Below are 12631 nucleotides of genomic sequence, written 5' to 3' on the forward strand. Positions count from 1 at the left end.
AACGATGAAACAAATGTAATGATTGTTTCGTTCATCGCATAGGCTATTTAATTTTAGCCTATTTTAATACAATTCAAATAATCAAATTGTGCTTAGAGGGAATTATTTTCACCGGACATTATGACCGGAGAGATTTAAATATTCGGACTTCAACAGATTTTGCCGGTCAAATACCGGTAATTACCGGCTAACGGAAACCCTGACAGACGGTCAGCCACAATACGTATTTATGCGAACGGAAAATATGCAATAATGTCGCATTTACCCAGGGCTGTACGCTAAGCTTTTTCACTAGGGGCACACTTGCCCCTAAATGAGAAATTTAGGGGCAAAAAATATTTTTTAGGGGCACATTTTTAAATAACAATTTTACCATTATTAAAAAAATATGTTCCTCCTGCCTCATTACTGTGGTCCTTTTATTTAACATTTAAGTGCGTTTGTTTTCAGGTTTGTATCTTTTATAATGAACCAACTGAGAAAGTGTGTAAATCACTAATAGAACAAAAACAACAAACTGTGTGTGTGTGTGTGCGCGCGCTTGTGTAGTGCTCCTTGAATGAGATCACCACAACACACACACCATTAATCAGGAGGACAAGAAACTCTGCATACATTTGTTTCACAATGAAAAGTGCTTTAGAAATCAAATTAATTCTTATTATTGTAAATAACCCCATAAAAGGTTTATTATTTGTATGGGTAATTACCTGCTTCATATTTGTGATGTTACTGGTTTCAGTGTGTGCCTAAAGTGATCAATGTGTTGGGCCGTTTATAGAGATCTATGCCAATTAATGTTTATGTATATCCGGGACTTTTTTTTTATAAGAATTGAGAGGTATTTGTATATATGACCTTTATTTTGAAAACTGTTGCAACGCAACCTTATTTACATTTGCGCTTTTGACAGTGAAATGTTCAGTCCAACTTAGCTCGAAGGAAAGACTAATAAAAAAGGTTTAATTGACCCGTATGAGGCTCTTACGGTAGGACTTTGATTGTTTATAGAAGTGGAATGTAATACTATGCAAAACGAGAAATAAACAGTGATTTTACCAGCAGTAAAGTTGCAAGCCACTTTCATTTCATATATGGGGAACCGACAATTATTAGTATTATCTTATTTGCATATTGTCTCATTATTAGATAGATAGATAGATAGGTTGATACTTTATTGATCCGCGGTGTCAATTTAAGTAGACAGTATTTCACGTCCTAATAGTGGGGTACTCACGTAATGCATGGCTGATCCTGAACGTTAGAAGTTTCCGTGTCCCCGTCAATCAATCATCACATCATCACGTCAATCATCATCATCTTATCATCTCTCCACATCGGACGTGGTTGTCATAAAATGGACTGATATCCATTATCCACTCCGTTGTTCTTGCGGAGCAAGAGCCATATTATTATTTAAAGCCAAGGAAGCGGCCACATTCAGTTTCGTTTCGCTAGGAATTATGGGATTTGGTGTTGGATGTATAGACTACGCAGACAGGGACATGGTCTTTAATCGCACGATAGACTACAAGTACCAAGTATATAGCGTGACCCAGATTCACTCCACGAAAATCTTTTTTTCACTCAGGCTATCGCAGTAAGTTCATTCATTGCCGACAGATTCTTTCATAGCACCACGACATTGTGTCGCACTGTACAGCCTTGGTTGTAGGCTAATGTTTAAAAAAAAAATCCAATTTGTATGGATTAATTTAGGAGTGAAATGCGAATGAAGGGTTGAAATCTCTACTCGCAACGTTGCTACCAGATATAATATTTCAATCGCAACGGCCAAATTAAGGGGCAATTTGCGACGAGATCGTCGCAGTGTACAGCCCTGCATTTACCTGACAAATGTGGTGACGTATGGGCGGCAGTAAGAACTGACGTCGATGCTAAGGAGGAGGAAGTCGTCCGCGGCTTCAGTGAGAGGATCAGTTTGTGAGTGCAGATGGTCTCCACCGTGCGTTGGCCACCACCACGGAGACATCCAAATCACAGTCACGTCCACTGTGGAAGAGCTCACCCAGCAGTTCAGAAAGCATGGCGTTGTGGGTCACAGTGTATTCATGGCTGATGTTCTGGGCTGAGGCTGAAAAAGATCAAAAAGAGAGACACGGTATCGATAATGTACTGGTGGAGTCTTCTTTATACACATTAACTGTCACATTAACTGGACCAAGATGTTACTGTAGGTTTAACGTTAGGTTATGTATATAACCAAGTTCTGTTAGTTATGGTGCGCTCAGCACCAGTTGCATATATCTCGCTTCAGCATATATACACTGAATAATTTCACAAATGTACCTTTAAATGCCAGCATTCATCTGGCCACACCCCCATCCGCTTACCTATATAAGCAGGGATGGTGCCACACACTCATCTCCTTCCCAACAAATTTCACCACAATGAAAAATCAAGGGCCGCAGCGGCGTCCTGGTGCTGAGCGCACCATAACTAACAGAACTTGGTTATATACATAACCTAACGTTCTGTTCCGTTATGGCTTCGCTCAGCACCAGTTGCATAACAGGAGCTGAGCGGGAGCCATAGCTCGACAAATACAGCCCGCTGAGGGCCCCCACAGCCATCAGATCAGGGAGGGCCGAGCCCCCCCGACCCACCCTAATGGAGGGCACCCCCCCTATTGGTGGCTTCACGGGAGGGCAACGGACCCGACCGTGCGAAGAGGCACTCAAGCAACTCAACGCACAGGGTGAGCAGAGCGTGGCTTGACCCCACGACTACACACACGCACAACCCGCATGCCACCCGGGAACGAACGGAGGAAACAACCTCGTTACTGCCCCCAGAATCACGGGGTCAAGGGCAAACCCAACCCCGTGGCAAGGCCGTAGCAGCGGAGCGCGAAGGAAGACCCAGACCCACCAAAAGGGCTGGACTCCCTGGAATGGGGGCCCGGAGAAGTCCATGATGCCAGCATCAAGACCCCACCAGGTGGGCACGTAGTGCCCCGCCCCCCACATCGCCAGCGTATTCGGACAAAGGCCCCTCAGCCGAGCGGGCCCTGTCCCCCCAATAGTACACCGCCTGGCACACTGACCCTGCAGAACAGGCAGTCAGCATGGCCGTAAGCACACAAAAAAGGTTAACCAACGGAAGCAGGCAGCGCACCGGGGAAAAACCAGGCAACAGGCTGTTAACCCTAGCCTGGAGACTGCGGACGAGACAGGCGCCAGAGGGGACAGCTGAACACAGCCGCCCCGGCGTAAGGGGCGTATGCTGGCGTTGTTGCATGACCAAGCCTCCATTTAAAAACCCCCACCCAGAGGGGTTGAGGCAGAGAAGGCTGACACGACTGGCAGACGTCATGAACGTGCAGGGGCACCCTCAACCGGTGAACCCGAGAGTTGACACTGCTCCAACACACCAGGGAATCAACCACCTTGGCGTTACCCAATGCGGTGGTTGTTCCTATAACCCCTCAAGAAAAAACTCCAAAACACACCTGCGGGTATACACCGGCTATACCGCAGTACAAGCGTTTCAGTTTTCAAAAAAGGGTTAACCCAGGCCTACGGGTCGACGAAACATTACTTCGGACCGGGCCTGGCGGTACGGGAAGCACAGGGTCACCAGAGGAGGTCAAAAACCACCCCCACAGGCCCGTCTTCGCCATGCGTGAGAGAGGAGCGAAAAAGAATGGAGAACCAGCCCCTAAGCACACCGTACTTGGTATTCCCAGGCGGTCTCCCAACCAAGTACTAACCAGGACCAACCTGTGTAACGGCCGAGATCCGACGAGATCGAGCGTGTACAGGATGGCATGGCCGTAAGCCATTACGACAGTGCTGAGTAAAAACGTACCCAACCAGGGTCTCCATAGCGCTTAACCCTGTGACACCCGGACCGACCTGGCATTTTTCCCCCTGAAAAAAGCCCAAGTCCCTCAGGGTACCAGAACAGCAGATCTGCATCCCCGGCGGACAACGGGTTCAACTGATCCGGACCAGCGTGACCAGAACCAGTCCCGTGCCCTAACCACGACGACATGCCTACTCCAGGAGAAAGGGCAGATATGCGTGTCGATCTTAACATGAAAAAAAAAAGGCGCCACCCAGACGTTCGGGCGAACCGCGCCTGGTGGCCCACCCCAAGGGCGTGAGACCCCTCTACATATGTTCAGATCCATTCCGTCATCATCCCCCAGACATGAACGAGAATCCGTCGAAAACCAACCCAGGTCGTGGGATTTGGTCGTCGGAAGAGGAAAAACCCCCATCTCAGTTGCTTTATAAAAACGCCGTTTTAACCACAAGCAACCAAGGCGCGCCAGTCAGTCGCCTGTTTACAGCAAGCTAGCACTATACGTGCGTCGGGACACACCCCCATCAATGAACAGGCTATTTAGACCTGTCATTGAATCCCCAAGGCGCCCAGGGGAACGACAAGAGGGGTGTGACACTCCCTAACTCCAACACTTTTTGAATAGAAAAGAAGGAAGCATCAACAGTATGTATCCCAGTCTACACAGCCGGGGGTAAAAATTGTTCACATTTTTACATCCCACCACCCTCCCATAGGAAGGAGACGGGGATCCCCAGAGAGACTTCCCACGCGAGCTGTACAGATTGAAAAGAATATATTGCACCTTGAGCCATGTAAGAAATTGGTTTTAGGGCTCTCCGGGGAAGAGGCACTGAACCCATACACACTCAATAATCGAATTGAATCGAATACATATACAATAGAATAGGACCCTTCTAGAGGGTCCACTCACTTTGACAATCTGAGGAGGAAGGCTCTGTACTCTGATGGAGGCTCCCTCACATGGAAGAAGGAGTCCGAACTCACAGAAGGCCCGAATAGGCGCTCGGTGAGGAGGAGCCCTGACCACCCCCCTGAAACAGATCCATCACATGGACCTGAACAGCACACGGAAGTCCTACCAACAGAGACGCGCACAGTGACGTACTCTATGGCGGGGGAATTCCTGCGGTGCACACGCCCAATATACCAAGCCGTGGGACCAGGAAACTCCCCCCCCCCCCCCCCGTAACGTGCCGAACCGCCACGTGACGGGAACCTTGAAGGACAGGGGGTGTACCCCTGACCGACAGAAACGAGGAGGAGAGGAAAGGTTACCAGTTCACCCCTTTACGACCCCACACCCATGATACGATGCAATGACAAAAAGAGAATATGACACAGTCATAGTCAGCTCTATGAAGCGTTTGACAGCTCCACACAGCGCATGAGCTAACCTGCTATCTGATTTTTACTAAGGAAAAAACACAGAATAGAGAGGGCTCTAAGAGCCCCGGTCCAACATACACATGTGCTTCTGTGGCCAGTCCAACCCAGTTGTAGGTCACATGACACACACAACCCATCATCACCTACAGAAAATGGCAAAAACACTCTACAGAGGAACGCCGTTTTTCATAATGAGAGAATACATAATTCTCGATTAGTATCGGCCACAGGCCTTGCTAAGCACACACGAGAGCGACCAAACAATCTTTTCTTCTAGGAAAAGAAAGTTTCTCCAGCAGTTTTAGCACAACCTCAGCAATCAAGCTAAGGGTTACATCGCATCCCTACCACACAAAAGACACAATTTAGTGCACAACATGTCTGATAGGAGGATGAAAAAGTCCCCAGGGAACCGGGGGGAAACACAATCCTCTTATTTTACCCTTAATACGGCCAGTTAAAACAGGAAAACCTGTTAATATGTGAACACACTGTTCATTGTCATCACAGGCTGAGAAAAGAACATTCTTTTACTCACTTGTCACTAAGCATAGCTTCATAGGTTAGTTACCTTAGTTGTGAGTACACGGTACATAACAACACACATGATGTTTCTCACACAACAACCAGATAATTTTTACATCTGTAACAACAACCCGATTTGCACGGAGAAGCTAACTGCCAGTGACAAAAACAGCCCACACATAACTTGCGTCGTATCCTAAATGCATTGCAGCAACACACGTTTTGGGAAAACATCGTTATTCACAAAACATTTAGAAAAGTAAAACCAGAAGACGTGTTATAAGGTCTGGTCAAACCTTGTCCTACCCGGAACGTAGATCAGCGAAGTGCAGTCAAGATACCGTAGGAACACAGCAGCTCCTGTGTTGTTCGAACTGGGCAGCGTCGCCGCTCCAACCCGCACTACAGTCCTCTTTGTTGACGCAATCCCCGTCCAGGCTCAGGGCAGGGTCGACGAACATCCCCTGTCAAGGATGACGTCGTAGTCAAGAGTGTAAAACATGTTATCATCAAAGCACGTTCAACAGAGTAGCATTAAGCTAACGGCCGCTCCAACCGTTCGGGCGCTACTGCCCCTGCTCGCGAGACGCCGAGCTAACGGTGCACGCGACCAGAAGCGAGCTCGCGGCGGCGCGCGAGGAGCTAAAGCTACCCCGCGCCAGGCCTTGGCCTATAGCAGCAAGCTAACGTTACCTAGTGATCACGACATGCTAGCGCCGCAGCTAACAGCTGACTGGCTAACAGTAGGCCCAACCTAAGTAGGCCATGCAGCGATCCCAGCAGGCTAACGCAGCAGCTAACAGCTGACTGGCTAACCGTAAGCTAAGCAGCTATCACCTGAACATGTATACAATGACATAACACTCACCCAGACAGGCCGCCGTTCTGAACCTCTCCTCACTTTTTAAGAGAAAAGAGAAACAAGATGTCAACACTGCTTTACAACGGTGATTTTACCAACACCCAACGGAATCAGCACAACACCAAACTGGCCTGTGTAGCTGACTTGAACATGGATCTGCCGCTATCGCACATCCATGCACATATCTCCTCGTGAAGGAATACTCTCATTTGGATATGAAAGAAGGGGCTTAACACGGGACAGAGAGATAACCACTCGTCCAGAACACACAGGGATCACCAGTGTTAATGGTCGCGGCCCACTAGTTAAAACTACAATGGTCTTCAGACCAAGGTCTTCTGTCGCCTAGGTGGCTGAACAAAGGACCCTAGCCTGGGGCCGGTTTCCATAAACATTGTCAAGTAGCCCCCATAGCACTAACAGACAAGTGAAGCCCGCCAGCAACAGTACTCACCCAACCTGAAACCCACCGCTTCTCACAACAGCGGCGCGTCCGACAGTTCAGCTGTGGCCTGACAGGTTTCACCCCAACAAACACAGCAAGGAACTGCAGTTGAGAAGCATGCAGCGGCGTGCTCCCAATATGAAAACCGGTGGAGGATTTTTAGAATGATCATCATCTTCCAGACACTCCAGTACGAAGACAATATCGCCATATTTTCTCGAAAATAGTGAGAGAGAAAATAAAGATATGATGTCAACGTATCTCCTTGTTCTTCCTTTCCTTGTAAACAATATTTTTCTCCACGTCAAGTGGGCATATGAGCAACACGTTGCTTGTGATGAAATTTGAGAAGGAGATGAGTGTGTGGCACCATCCCTGCTTATATAGGTAAGCGGATGGGGGTGTGGCCAGATGAATGCTGGCATTTAAAGGTACATTTGTGAAATTATTCAGTGTATATATGCTGAAGCGAGATATATGCAACTGGTGCTGAGCGAAGCCATAACGGAACAGAACCACAGATACAGGTGGCTCCATGGAGACTATAATGTGATGAAAAGGCTTTTGGACATTAATCAGACAAACCTTTCTCACAGACTACGCCAGCGTCTTCACCATGGTTGCAGTCTGTAACCCCCCAGCCCTTGAAGGGACAGCGGGACAGGTCCTTCTCAGTGCCCTTGGAGTTTAAATCATCCATCCAGATTCGACTATGACCTGAGACAGAAACCCTTGTTGAATGAAAATCGACAAAAATCTAACATTGACCATAATTCACATGGCAGACACTTTTCTCTTATGCAATGCTCAGGTTGGGGTTCCTTTCCATCAAAGGAGTCCCAACTTGAGCATGACACAACTTGAGCATGAAACATAAAATCCATTGACCCTCTCACACTGTCCCAGTCCATATCCTCTGCCTTTCCCCCTGACTCCGCCCCCTCTAACCCCGACGACTATGCCCTCCTCCTCAATTCCATTCTATCTGACTCCCTCGACTCACTGGCACCCCTGAAAACCATCACCGTCTCATTCACCACCTCCTCCCCCTGGTACACTCCGGAACTCCGCTCCATGAAGCAGACCGGCCTCCAACTTGAACACCTCTATAAAAAAAACCATTTCACCATCCACACCGACCTCCACAAACAGCACGTCTCCTCCTACCGTGACGCACTTCAAGCTGCCAAATCCACCCACTATTCCACCATCATCAACAGCAGCAGCAACCGCAACCCCCGGACCCTCTTCTCCACGGTCAAGAAACTCCTACAACCCCCGGACAATAACTCACTCTCCTCCCCTGACCTCTGCAACTCGTTTCTCCTCTCCTTCAATACAGGGCTGTACGCTAAGCTTTTTCACTAGGGGCACACTTGCACACTTGTTTTTTGTCTATTTCAGACGTGTAACATCCATAATGCAAAAATGTAACATCCATAACAGCACTTTTCTGTGATTCATTCCTTGAGAGGAAATGCCAGGTTTTCCTGAATGTGCTTTTTGGGTACCTCAAAGCCTTCCCTACAAAGTGATAGTAAACATGTTATTCTTTGAAAAAGATATTCACAGAGTTTTCATCATGTGTTCAGCAAGTCCGAAAAGCTTGTCAATTTCCGTAACATCCATAACGCTGTGTATTTTGTCACCTATCTCAAAATCCAAAAGGTCAAAAAATTTCTTATTGCAGGCTCATCTTTATCTCAATAAGTGTAACTAAAATGTGTAAATTATACTTCAAACAAAGGGGTCATAATCGGACTTAACAACACACATTCGCAATGTAACATCCGTCACTTGCAATGTAACATCCATAACGGTAACATCCATAACACTTGTAAAGAATACAAAAAATAAGACCAGAATTACTAATTGTTGCTAATATGTCATCTTTATAAAAGTAAGCGTTGCTTAGGAAGTTTGGTTGACATTGCATTCCAGATGCATGTTTTATGACAACTTTTCCTGGAAAACGTTATGGATGTTACATTCTCTGTCCCATAAAGGGGCATTATAACAGCATGCTTCACCTGCCAATGGAAAGACACAAAGTACATAATTGATTCACATATTGATACAACAGCCCTTCATGACCAAAGGTGAGGTTAGAAAAAAATAAAATAATATAAATATAATTGCCATTCTGGCCATTCAGAAAGTCATACAATTAGGTTAATCGAAAAATAAATTTACATCATTGTGTCTCCTCCTGTAGTGTGAAAAAACATGCATTCTCATAAATATTACGATCAAATCTATTTTGTACTTCAAAATATAGACCTTGATGATACATTTGAAATTGGTTTGGTTAGGATCATGTTATTTAAATTTTTTCATGGTGACATTTGCATGGAATTGCATATATATAAACATACAATTCAGAAAACTAAATTTGTTCTTAGTTTATATGTACATAACAAACTGGGAATGTTTCATAGTGATATCTATTCAAATATTAGGGGGTCCTGTCTCACCTTAGTTAAGACTTTGAAAACCTTCATGTCAGCAAATAACAGAAGTCATTTTAAGCCTGTTGCTAACATGCGGACAGTGAGAGAAGTTTATACGGAGGGGAAACATGTTGTGTCTGAAAGACCACCCAAGTTGTCTTTTCAGTTCAGAGGTTCAGTATTCTTCACTTTTTGACGGTTGAGGCATTTTCTGAGTAGCCCTTCAGTAATCTTAAAATCGAGAATGGGAAGAGAAGTAGGGAAGACATGCGGCAAATGGTCACCGGGTGGGAAGCGAACCCGGGACGACTGCTTCGCGACTCAGCGTGCTATATGGTGTGCTACTGGAGCGCCCCTGGGGGAGTGAGTTTTACTTGCAGTAACGCTTAACGTCCACAGCCACTTCACTTTGTGATGGATTATTTGTTAGTGGGTATTTCAAAGTACCTCATATTTGGTACCATTTTGAAGCTAACAACTAGGGCTTTCCAATGATATAAAATATGTGTATGATTATCATCATTATTCTTCATATGTAGTTGAACTTGAAGATAAAAATGAATTTTCAAGCACTTTCCTTACTTGGTATTAAGAATTAGAGTGTATGGAATGTAGACAATGTTGTTGGCAATATAGAACAGCTGACCGATTAGAAATCGCATCTATTGTTCAAAAGTTATGAATGAATTAGTGAGATATTTTTAATTTTTTACTCTGGTGTTTAAATTTCTGTGAATATTGTTTTTATTATGTACCGTTTACATTTTGTACAATCGTCGTTTCTGTAAATGAGGGAAACCTCAGATGCTTACGATTATAAATAAAGGTTGAAATGAAATGAGAAATATATTACATATTAATTCATAAAATAATCTAATGTGTGTTGAAATGAGTCTTCAAATGTACCCCGTTCTCTTCCTAGAGCCTCGTCTTCCTCCATGTCCTCTGCCTCCTTTCCTTTCTGCCTCCATATACGGCATGAGTCTTGTCTCATCTCAGCCTGGATCTCAGACTACTCCCTGGCCGTGTTGAACCGCACATCTCGGGGAACTGCACATCGGCCTATTTTGTCCAATCTGGGCCGATAAAGTGAAATATATTATATATCGAATATGGCAAAGTAATGAATAAACTAAATACATCACATGTGGCTATTTGAAAATATTCCATTCGCTAAATAAATACATCAATTATGCATCGGCAAAGGTCGTTCTCTATTTGAACGACCACATCAAACAAGAGGTGGACACGGGCAAATACTGCGGCATGGTCATCAGGGGAGGAAACTAACTTTTTGGCTTACCAGCCAACTGGCGAGTATCTGATTTTTTTTACCAGACAAACTGATTTTTTACCAGCCAAAAAAAATCGCTAATTGTGATAATTACTTCTTTGTACGTCTTCGTCTAAATTGATTTTCAATCATAGTAAAAATCGCTAATTGTGATAATTACTTCTTTGTACGTCTTCGTCTAAATTGATTTTCAATCATAGTAAAAATCACACGTGTCTCTACTCTTTAAAATATTTATTAGCATAAAACATTAATAACAGTCTCTACTCTTCACAACATGTATTAATCACACTGTCTCTACTCTTCAAAATATTAGGATATCACATATTAACATGAAAGAGGGAACTATTCTGGACTGGGTTGGGCTGAACTAGGCAGTGAAAGATGCTGGGCTGGACTAGGTTGGACTGGGTTGGGCTGGTCTAGGTTGGACTGAGTTGGGCAGTGAAAGAACCAAGCATTTCACTGTAATGTAATAGCTAAATAAAACAACTTGACTTGTTACATTTGCACTCTGGTTGTATGCCAAATGTATTCTGGTTGTACTGTACTTGTGCTGTAAGATGACAATACATTGGAACCGAATCGACAACGCTAGGGGTTCAGCAGGTGTATTCTGAATGCCAAGTATGACAACATCACCGTTGTGAAGGGCATATGGGCGAGTGGTGATATGGGGGGAAACCCGGTAATAATAAAATGTCACTCGGCTGCATTTAAGCAAAGCCGCTCAGTATAGTCCACTATGTTGAACGCGCGTTATGGTAGCTTGTTACATGCTAGGTAGCTAGCCGGCTAATGCTGGTTGACTTGTCATTCTCATCCGACTCGAAGGAGACGTGTCGTGTGCTGTTGTTCGCCCCCATGTCAGACCGCACTGATATCCGAAAGCGACGACTCTACATGCAATTATTTTCATCCACTGATGTGTTTTTGTCTAAGTTTGTCTACGTTGTCAAGCCGGTGGCAGGAGTCTGTAGGTCCGCGCGCAGTGATCTGTCCACTTCCCCTAGATGGGCGGCATCTTCTAGAAAATGAGTGTTCATTGGAGGAGCTTAGAGCGCATCTGTACAACGATGATGTTCATTGGTTATGGTTGGATTATTATGAGGCGCAAATGGGAGGAATCAAGGGGGGAGTCAAGTTCGGCTTGTGCCAGTGAGCAAATCAGCAGATTGCAGAATGATTTTTTTGTTTTGTTTTGTAATTACTAGTACTCGCCAGACTGGCGAGTGCTCTTCATGAATTACTCGCCAAACGTAAAAAATACTCGCATTTGGCGAGTAAAGTGGCCTAATTTCCTCCCCTGATGGTCATGCTGGACCTACAAAAGGCCTTCGACACTGTCAATCACTCCATTCTGATTGACAAGCTAAAAGCAATTGGTTTTGATAGTTTATCAGTGAGCTGGATGCAATCCTACCTGGAGGGGAGAGAACAGATTGTGGAGGTAAACAGTACCCTATCCCCCCCCCCCCCCCTCCCAGTGAGCTGTGGTGTTCCACAAGGAAGCATACTAGGACCGCTACTGTTCCTAATTTATGCAAATGACATGTCGTCAGCTTGTGACTGCAACTTGTTCCTGTTTGCGGACGACTCAACCCTGCTGGTCAAGTTACAGGTTGAAAAAAACCCTCAGAGGGTGCTCCAGTAGCACACCATGTTACCGCGCTGCGTCGCGGAACTCCGTGCTGCGTCACGGATCTGGTTGACTCCGAGTTCGATTCCCGGACTCGCCGCCATTTGCCGAATGTCTCCCCCTGCTCTCTCTCCCGTTTCACCCTACAACTGTCGGTCATGCTTGACCAGGAAAGCGATAAACGCTAAAAAAAAAA

At 45.4% G+C, this 12631-nt stretch overlaps 1 pseudogene across 1 annotated transcript in view; it reads right to left on the bottom strand.

The window, feature by feature from the left end:
- The window catches only part of LOC311229450 (galectin-3-binding protein B-like), a 62032-nt pseudogene that overhangs the window by 7478 nt on the left and 41923 nt on the right, over nt 1-12631 (bottom strand). Inside the window, exons 4-5 of the transcript in view lie at nt 7638-7762; nt 1892-2095 (exon numbers count right to left, since the gene is read on the bottom strand). The product of the transcript in view is annotated as a galectin-3-binding protein B-like (transcript). The remainder of the gene's footprint in view (nt 1-1891; nt 2096-7637; nt 7763-12631) is intronic.

The sequence above is a fragment of the Notolepis coatsorum genome (assembly GCF_963971535.1).
Source record: "Notolepis coatsorum genome assembly, chromosome: 6".
NCBI lineage: Eukaryota > Metazoa > Chordata > Actinopteri > Aulopiformes > Paralepididae > Notolepis > Notolepis coatsorum.